Consider the following 9126-nt stretch of genomic DNA (forward strand, 5'->3'; position numbering starts at 1 on the left):
AGAAAATTAAGTTGGCAGTTCATTCTGCTGTGGTGACTACTGATTAATAAAGGGACTGATCCGAAAAGAAAATGAATGAATGATTATTAGAGAACTGCTAACCTAGAGCACAGAGGCCATTCGTGCGCATGGTCAACAATCTGTTGATACTCCAGTAGCTCAGTTCAGCGAGAAGAGGCAGTTACCTTTCCAAAAGAGGAACACAGTAGCTGTTTTACCTCAGCAATCTCTGTCAGGATATCATCATGTATGGGATTGGCTTGAATCAAGTTGAGTGTGTAAAAGGATGCAAGATTAAACAGCTCAGGCAGTCATGTAGGCAAATCATGAACATAGTGCTATTTACACACTTTGAATAACTTCCACACTTCCACAGCAATGAGATATTATCATGTGGCTGTGAGTATGAGCGCCTCTGTGACGTCAAGGTCCACACCACCAGCAACTAACATTACAGACCAGCTGGAATCAGCCACAAACTCTAGAAAGTTTAAAAAACTTCCAGCCTTCAGTGAAACATGTTCAGTCCCGGTTTTGGACTGCATTTCTGTAATACTGCCAGAACTGATGGGATTGGGAATCTTTAAGAGTAAAGACAGGTTTAAATCTATTTTGCCATTGTTTTTGGAAAGAATTTGTTGATAAGATGGTTATTTTTAGGCATTATAATGATACCAAGCACACTGCTAATCCAGTGAGCTGGAGAAAAAAAACTATTGGAGAATCCATCCAGACCTGAAAATTATAGAGGCGGTATGGTATCAGCCCAAATCATGGCCTATATGAGCAGCCATAGATGGTCTAATGGTTAGCAACTTTTGAATCAAAGGTTACAGGATTGAATCCTGGCACTTGCAGAGATTGTTGGTGGATGAAGTGAATAACCAGCACTCTCTTCCACCCTCTATATAACAGTTGAGGTGAGACCCTTGAGTGAGGCACTAAACACCCAACTGCTCCCTAGATAGCCCATTTCTCTGAGTGTTTTGAGTCATTTCGTATAAAAGCATCTGCTAAATTCCTAAATGTACATCTAAATATATGGTATAAGATTCTGACAGTATGATAACCTTGGATAAAAACATCACGGTTTCACGATATTGTGATTACTGCTTTAAAATATATTCTTTAAAAATGTCTGGGTAAAAAACAAAAAAACTTTTTTCCCCTTTGAACACAATATATTTCATATTGAGAAACATTTAAAACATTTTGCGTGTCATTTAAAACATGTCAGGCGAAATAATTTAAATAAACCATTGACGTCTGGGGTCCGTTCTTCGTACGTGGATTACTCAGTTAGCTGGGTTTGGATATTGACGATTTGACACGATCCAGGATCGTTTCGTTCTTCATCCGAGAGTTGTTGTCATACAGTAGCAACAGTTCTGCTACGTCAAACCTGATCGGGAGCAGGTTCAATTCATATAAACAGGATTAGATCGGCTTAGTTCAAGCAAAGAAAGTATGTTTTGAAATCTGATATTTTCTTACAGTAGTAGTTATATACACTTGGGAAAATGTATATATATAATGTATATATATAAAGTTATAGTCATTAATAAAATAAATAAAGTTATACATATTAATAAAACGTATGCAATCTGCACCCTCGAAATGAAAGTACAAAGATTGCCACCTGGTGGTGCAAAGAGAAAACTTATTGATATTAACTTTTTAGATCGCTTTAGTACAAATTGTGTATAATAGAAATGCACAATATGGGAATTTTTTTAAAGCAATAATACATTTCAGCAGTCATAAGCATTGTTTTGATAGTTAATATGCCGGTGGTTTGATGCTTCACAAAAGTTGCAGACGCCTTTACCAATACGAAAACACTTTTGTAAACAACCAGTTATTCTTTACACCGATTAAAAAACGGCTACTATAATAAAGAAAGTATTTTCTAAATGTGGAACTAAATACATTGATTTGCATTGAAATACATGATGAATACACTTGACACATGAAAGTGGAAAGCCTGCAGCTCACAACAAATGTGGAAGGTTATTGCGTGTCATATTTAACAAGCCGTTTACTGCTAATTTGATGTAATTTTCTCAAATGGATAATTGAATATTAATCAGATGATGTCATTACGCTGCTGTGCCGTCAGCCAATCGTTGCATTGCTGATCATGATTTCGAGGATCGATAGATCTGTCCTTCACAACACACGCAGCGATCTCAGATCAGTTTATCCAGACATTCTAATCTGATTCGCAAACTCGTTTGAAGAACCAAATTAGCGAGAGATCAGTTATCAAGATTAAAAGATCCGGGATCTGCCAAATAATCTTAGATCATTTAAGCGAGGTACGAAGAACAGACCCCTGTAGTTTCAAAAACACTGATTTCATTACAATTTAAAACAGCATTTTGGATATCTTTTCTTCTGGAGATACTGTCATCCTAAAAAAAAAAAAACCTAAAACTTACCTAAAAATAAATAAATAAATAAATAAATAAATAAATAAATAAATCTTACATATACCAACAGTATAGCAGAAGATTTTGGCAGTTTTAAAACCTTGACTTTTCCAAACCGCGGTATACCTTGAAAATGGTTATCGTCCCATGGCTATTCGTGACACCATCTAAAAGTTGTTGTATATTTAAACAAGGGCATCAACATCTGATGGTGTTATTTCCACAAAACACTGACCTAAACAACTACAAGTGTGCCATTACATTGCAGCTGCTCTGGGTCTCATAAACGCAATGACAAACAACAGTACCTACAATACGCAGTGTCATAAGATGACATACACGTCCTCATTCTCACTGTTCCACTTTGACTGAAAGTGTATCAGATGACACTGCCTGTGGTTATTATTATTGCAAGGACACGGTTTCCAAAGTGACACTCATTCAAAGGTGACTTCAGTATCACGCAGCTAAATGCACACATTTCTGGGTCATGAAATCCATGTTTTAAACCAAACTTCCAAGACTCCCAACTCATCTATGACATAACAATGACAGCGCCCCAAAACATTCAGCTAATTAAATAGCAAGACCAGACAAAGTCTCACACTGAAAAGACCTGTTAGGTGCGGTGTGGTACAGGCATGGGTGGGGATGGCATTGCATTGATAATCACAGTTACAAAGAATCATATTACTTTAGACATAAGGGTAGTGTAATTAAACTAACGCAAAATAATAATAATAATAATAATAATAATAATAATAATAATAATAATAATAACAGTGGTGCAGTGGGTAGCACAATCGCTTCACAGCATAAAAGGTCGCTGGTTCGAGACTTGGCTGAGTAACTTGACTGTCTTGACATTTCTGTGTGGAGTTTGCATGTTCTCCCCATGTTCGCGTGGGTTCCTCCGGGTGCTCCCGTTTCCCCCAAAGTTCAAAGACATGCGCTATAGGTGAATTAAATAAGGTAAATTGGCCGTAGTGTATGGGAGTGTGTGCAAGAATGGGTAGGTGTTTCTCAGTGTTAGGTTGTAACTGGAAGGGCATCCGCTGCGTAAAACATATGCTGGATAAGTTGGCGGTTCATTCCGCTGTGCCAACCCCAGATTAATAAAGGGACTAAGCCGAACAGAAAATGAATAAATGCATGAAATAACTGGATATGAGGTGGTGGAAGCTATTCCTGGTGTACAGTAATATTTGTTAATATTAGATCTTTACTGTTGAGCTGGATTGAAGAAATTTGGTAAACTTCTTTGTAAAAATTATGCTGTACACTCATATACTGTATATAATACCACACCTATTAAATGTTTTACAAACATTCTAAATGCATGTAGTCAGTGTGAAATAACTTGAGAGTACAAATACCATTAGCAAGCACTTTCAGTAAAATAATCTGAAACAAATTACTACCTGTAAGCATTGTTAGAAAGCTTAGGGTGAGACACTGCAGAAAAAAATACTAATAATAAATAATAATCAAATCAGTTAAAAATAATACATAATTTTCATGCACCTGTTGATATTGAGATTTTAGGCTTTTCGCATTTCAAATTAAAATGCATACCTTTAAAGGCCTTTTCCAAAATTATATTTTTCCTTCAGCCATAAAAGAGCGTTAAATCTACACTTTATCAGCGCTTACATACACCAAACAATCTGTATTCAGAAGGTTGTTACAGATGTTCATATATAATATGGCTGGTTATACAACATTTATTCTAAGCCAAATTTAAAATGTATCTTTCCAGCTGTAACGTTACTCAGAATTTTCTTTAGTTTCTAAAGAGATCCCCAAATCTCTTCTGCAAAAACCTTAAATGTGTAATTGTCATTGTACTAATAATAAATATCAATATTGATAAAAAACAATGAATGTTTAAATCGGACTACATCCTTTTTTTCTTTTTAAACTGAGAACTTAACAAAAATTAAAATGAATAGAAACACTTCAATGTTCACCTGCAGAGTCTTGCCTTACCTGCTGCAACTTTTACTATCAGCCAAAATTAATAATACTGCACATTTACTGTGTGAATAGTACCATAAAACCATTAATATGATATAATTCTTCTATTTTTTTATTTAAAACATAAACATCTCTAAATGATCTGATACTGTGGTTAACGTTCATGACTTGAAACGCGCATGGCAGCAAGAATAAGCTGACAGCTCTGCAGTTCATTCATAAAACACAGACAGAAAGTTTTACAAACTCACAATAAGGCTGTCCGCTGTTTGAAGTCGGCAACTATTCCCCTCAACTGTTTCCAAACTGCACCTTTGGAAGCACTGGAGGTCGAAATGAAAACAAACCGTGAACACGGCGTCGCGGCAATGATTTGTTTGAAGGGTTTTTACCCCGCCTTCAGTCCTCTTGAACTTGAACACACACCTTTTCAGTCCTCATGTTGGAATCAGTTCACAGAATCGGTTAGTTTGAACAGAATCTTTGTTTCAAAAAGTTGAATTGTTCGTAAGTGTGGTTTTCTTCTTCCATTTTTGTCTTTTAAAATGCTAGCTAAACGCAGCGTAGCATTGTACTTTTATATGTCTTTCAATAGCCTATATCTCGTCATAACTTTACTCTCAAAGTACGAAATGTCTTGAAAGAATCAAAAGAATCGGTTAAAAAAGCTTTCAATCGCCACATCGAAGGCGCGAAATTCATTTGCACTTGAAACATGTATGCAGTATGAAATATTAAACATGAGCACAAAACGTTTCAGTTTTGTAATCATTATAAGCGTTCAAAAAAACGATAATGCTCAATTAAGGCGCGACAGTGTGCATATACTGTGTGTGTGTGTGTGTGTGTGTGTGTGTGTGTGTATATATATATATATATATATATATATATATATATATATATATATATATATATATATATATATATATATATTGCACTAGCGCAGCTTTCAAATAATTGTTATTAGCATTTTAGAAAAACAAACGGAGACGTGTGTACAGTATGTTTGTGTGTGGTCGTTGTGAGGAATAAGGTTATAAGGTTAAGTGTAGATTTTGCACTTTAGAACACTCATGTCCATGGAAATTCCCCACATTTAAAACTAACGTGCTTGTGTGTGTTTCTGTGGAAAGACTGCCACCTGTTGTCCATGCATATAAAATATCTGATGCATTTATGACAGACACTTGCTTTACTTTACTTTTAAATTTCATATCCAACATTTGATGTTGAATTTTGTCCTGTTTTTAGACAATTTTTTACAATTTTGGACCAATTTTACATTTGAAAATAATATTTTCCCATATTAATCTTTAAAAATCATAACACATTTCTTTCCTTAAAAAGTAAGTAACAATTTAGTTACTAATCAGAAAGAATAAAAGACCCAGGACTGTAATAGACTGTAACACATGTACTTTCCCCAACACTGATCCTGTCCCAGATACCCCTGCTAAAAAATCCAGCTTAAACCAGGTTTGGCTGGCTGGTTTTAGCTAGTAAACCAGCCTGGTTTTAGAGGGGTTTTGGCCAATTCCAGGCTGGTTTCCAGCCATTTCCAGCCTGGTCTTAGCTGGTTAGGCTGGAAAATGACCTGCTAAAACCATCTAAAATCAGCTTGACCCTCTTGGTTTAAGCTGGACATAGGTGGTTTTGGCCGGGCTCCCAGACTGGCTAGGCTGGTCAAGCTGATTTTTTAGTAGGTAAAAAAAGATAAATCAATGAAATCACCCATTCTGAGAGGACAGTATTCTGCCACAAATAAGTATGTCTGAGGTACAGTAGAATACAAGCGGGAACGAGGAAAGGAGATGCTTTTCATGTCTTGTAGGTGTAATTTTTACTTATTTATATACGTTTTTATTTTGGATGAAAATGTGTACAGCTGTACTGAAGAGTGATTGATGCTGCATCTGCTAAAGCTGGGAACCAGTCCACAAAACACCAGGGTTTCTGCAGAACTTGGGATGACAGGCTCACAGAGTACTGTATATATTTATTCATTGTTTCTCAAAAAACATCATAATAGTTCCCCACCGACATGACAACCTGTAACAACATAATGATGCACTAGAAATGTGCACCTTCTGTTGCGTGTAAAAAATAAATCAAAGCAATCGGTTTGTGAAACCAAGCTTAGTGAGTGCAGGTTAGGGTTGGCTGATACTCTGGTTGATTGATCCCTTTTATTATAATGCATAATAAAGTGAATTGATGGAAAGGCCTCTCACATCAGCCTGCCAGATAAAAAGCTGACTGATGAGAGAAAACTATTAAATGGTCGTTTTCTGTTTTTCTCTGTCTTCTTCAGTGACCTGAAACAAAACATCAATAAACTGTATAAACACAATAAATAAACAGCATATAAATATGCATATGAAGAACAGAATTCAGACATTTAAACACAGGAAAAACTGTTTCATACAGCATAACCATGCTTCTCAAAGCCTTTATGCTGAGCAGGTCTAGCCAGTCCTACACCACAAAACCTGCTCCGAGCTGAGATCGAATTAGCGACCTTCGGCATGGGAGTCAGTTGCTACCAAATAGGCTAAAGACCATGGCCCCTAGCGTCTGTCGCTAGAGCACCTTCAGAGGTCAGAGGAGCGAGGTTTACCTGCACAGGACTTACTAGCTGGCCTCCGTTACACCTACAAGAAAGGGACCTTGTTTAATGCCCAGAACACAAGACTATTGACTACTAGAGTTGGGGTCGAGTCCACCTTTGTCGAGTCCAAGTCGAGACCAAGTCCTTAACCAGTCGAGTACAAGTCCAAGTCCGAGTCCAAAAGGGGTCGAGTCGGACTTAAGTCCGAGTCCTAAACATCCGAGTCCAGACAGTCTTAAAACTCATTTATTAATTTTTCTTTTGGCTTAGTCCCTTATTTATCAGGGGTCGCCACAGCGGAACGAACTGCCAACTAGTCCAGCATATGTTTTACGCAGTGGATGCCCTTCCACCATTCACCCATTCACTCTCATTCACACTCACACACCACGGCCATTTTAGTAAATTAAATTCCCCTATAGTGCATGTGTTTGGACTGTGAGGGAAACCGGAGCACCCGGAGGAAACCCACACCAACACACGGAGAACATGCAAACTCCACACAGAAACACTCCTGGCCCAGTCAAGACTCGAACCAGTGACCTTCTTGCTGTGCGGCAACAGTGCTAAGCATTGAGCCATGGTGCCACCTATGTAAAAAAAATGTAAAATAATAATAATAATAATAATAAATCAAATATCGATATCAAATATATTTTTCTATTAACAATTAAACTGTTAAATGAATATTTTAAACTTTTGGTACATTTTTACAAAATGACTTGTATTTTTTTGTAAGCTTGCTTCAAATTAAAATGAAAATTGGAGGATATATGTAGAATTTTTATTATTTTACAAGACTCACACGTTTGACATTATTCTCATGCCACTTTCTCACATTTTTTGTTGAAATTATGCTTGCATTACCAAGGCAACAATGCATTTTTTTTTAACAATAATTCCAGAGAACTCTGTTATCAGCCCCAGTGTGGAAAATGAAACCATATTCATGCCGACTGACCCAGATCTGCACAGAACATAAAGGTTCGGCAAAGAGAGAGCATTCTACACACATCAGTCTGAGAGAGCGAATTAATTTCATAGCAAAGTGATCAACAGGGCCAATCAAAAACTTTTTTTGCAAATAATTTGAAAGAATCTGCAGATTTACACTTAAAGATTTTGAGAGAACAGTGGACAAAAGACAACACATTAAAGAAAATAAAAATAAAATACATAAACAAAATACAAAACTACATAGCTTATTTATAAAATAACTAAATAAAAATTTGATGATTTTGCTCTTCAGTGTTTGGACTCTCAATAATGACTTCAAACCACACTGAACTGAGCTAAACTGAACTGAACTTAAACACTAAAATCTAAACTACCCTGATCCAGTTACTATGACCATTTATGTGAAGCTGTGTGTGAAGCCCAGTGTGAAAAAGTGCTTGTCCCCTAACCCTAATAACTAGCTGGGCAGCCCTTAACAGCAACAGCTGCAATCAAGTGTTTTAGATAACTTGCATTGAATCTGTTACACCACTGTGAAGGAATTTTGGTCCACTCATCTTTGCAGACTCATTGTAATTCAACAACATTTAAGGGTTTTTAAGCATGAACTGCCTTTTTAAAGTCATGCCACAGCATCTCAATAGGATTTAGGTCAGGATTTTGACTAGACCTCTCTAAAGTCTTTATTTTGTTTTTCTTTAGCCATTCAAAATTGGATTTGCTAGTGTGCTGTGAATCATTGTCCTGGTTCAGACCAAAGCTTGAGGTCACTAACAGATAGCCGGACATTCTCCTTCAGGATATTTTGGTACACAGCAGAATTCATGGTTCCATTTATCACAGCAAGTCTTCAAGGCCCTGAAGCAGCAAAATAGCCCCAGACTATCACACTACTACCAAACACATTTTAATGTTGGTATGATGTTCTTTTTCTGAAATATGGTGCTACTTTTACACTACACACACTGTAATAGGACACACACCTTCCAAAAAGTTCAAATTTTGTCTTGTCAGTCCGCAGAGTATCTTCCCTTAAGTTTGGGGATCATCAAGATGTTTCTGGCAAAACTGAGACCAGCATTTATGTACTTTTTGCTTAGCACTGGTTTGAATCTAGTAACTCTGTCATGCAAACCATGTGTCCAGTCTCTT

General features: G+C 36.7%; 1 protein-coding gene across 3 annotated transcripts in view; it reads right to left on the reverse strand.

The window, feature by feature from the left end:
• syne2a (spectrin repeat containing, nuclear envelope 2a) overlaps positions 1–4815 on the reverse strand; it is a 165523-nt gene extending 160708 nt beyond the window's left edge. For 2 of the 3 annotated variants that reach the window (NM_001365331.1, NM_001365330.1), the window contains 1 exon segment: positions 4661–4802. The gene's annotated coding sequence lies outside the window, so the exon portion shown is untranslated. 3 annotated transcript variants of the gene reach the window in all.
• Positions 4816–9126: the final 4311 nt, after the last annotated feature.

This window comes from Danio rerio, chromosome 20 (genome assembly GCF_052040795.2).
Source record: "Danio rerio strain M-AB ecotype USA chromosome 20, GRCz13ab, whole genome shotgun sequence".
Lineage (NCBI taxonomy): Eukaryota > Metazoa > Chordata > Actinopteri > Cypriniformes > Danionidae > Danio > Danio rerio.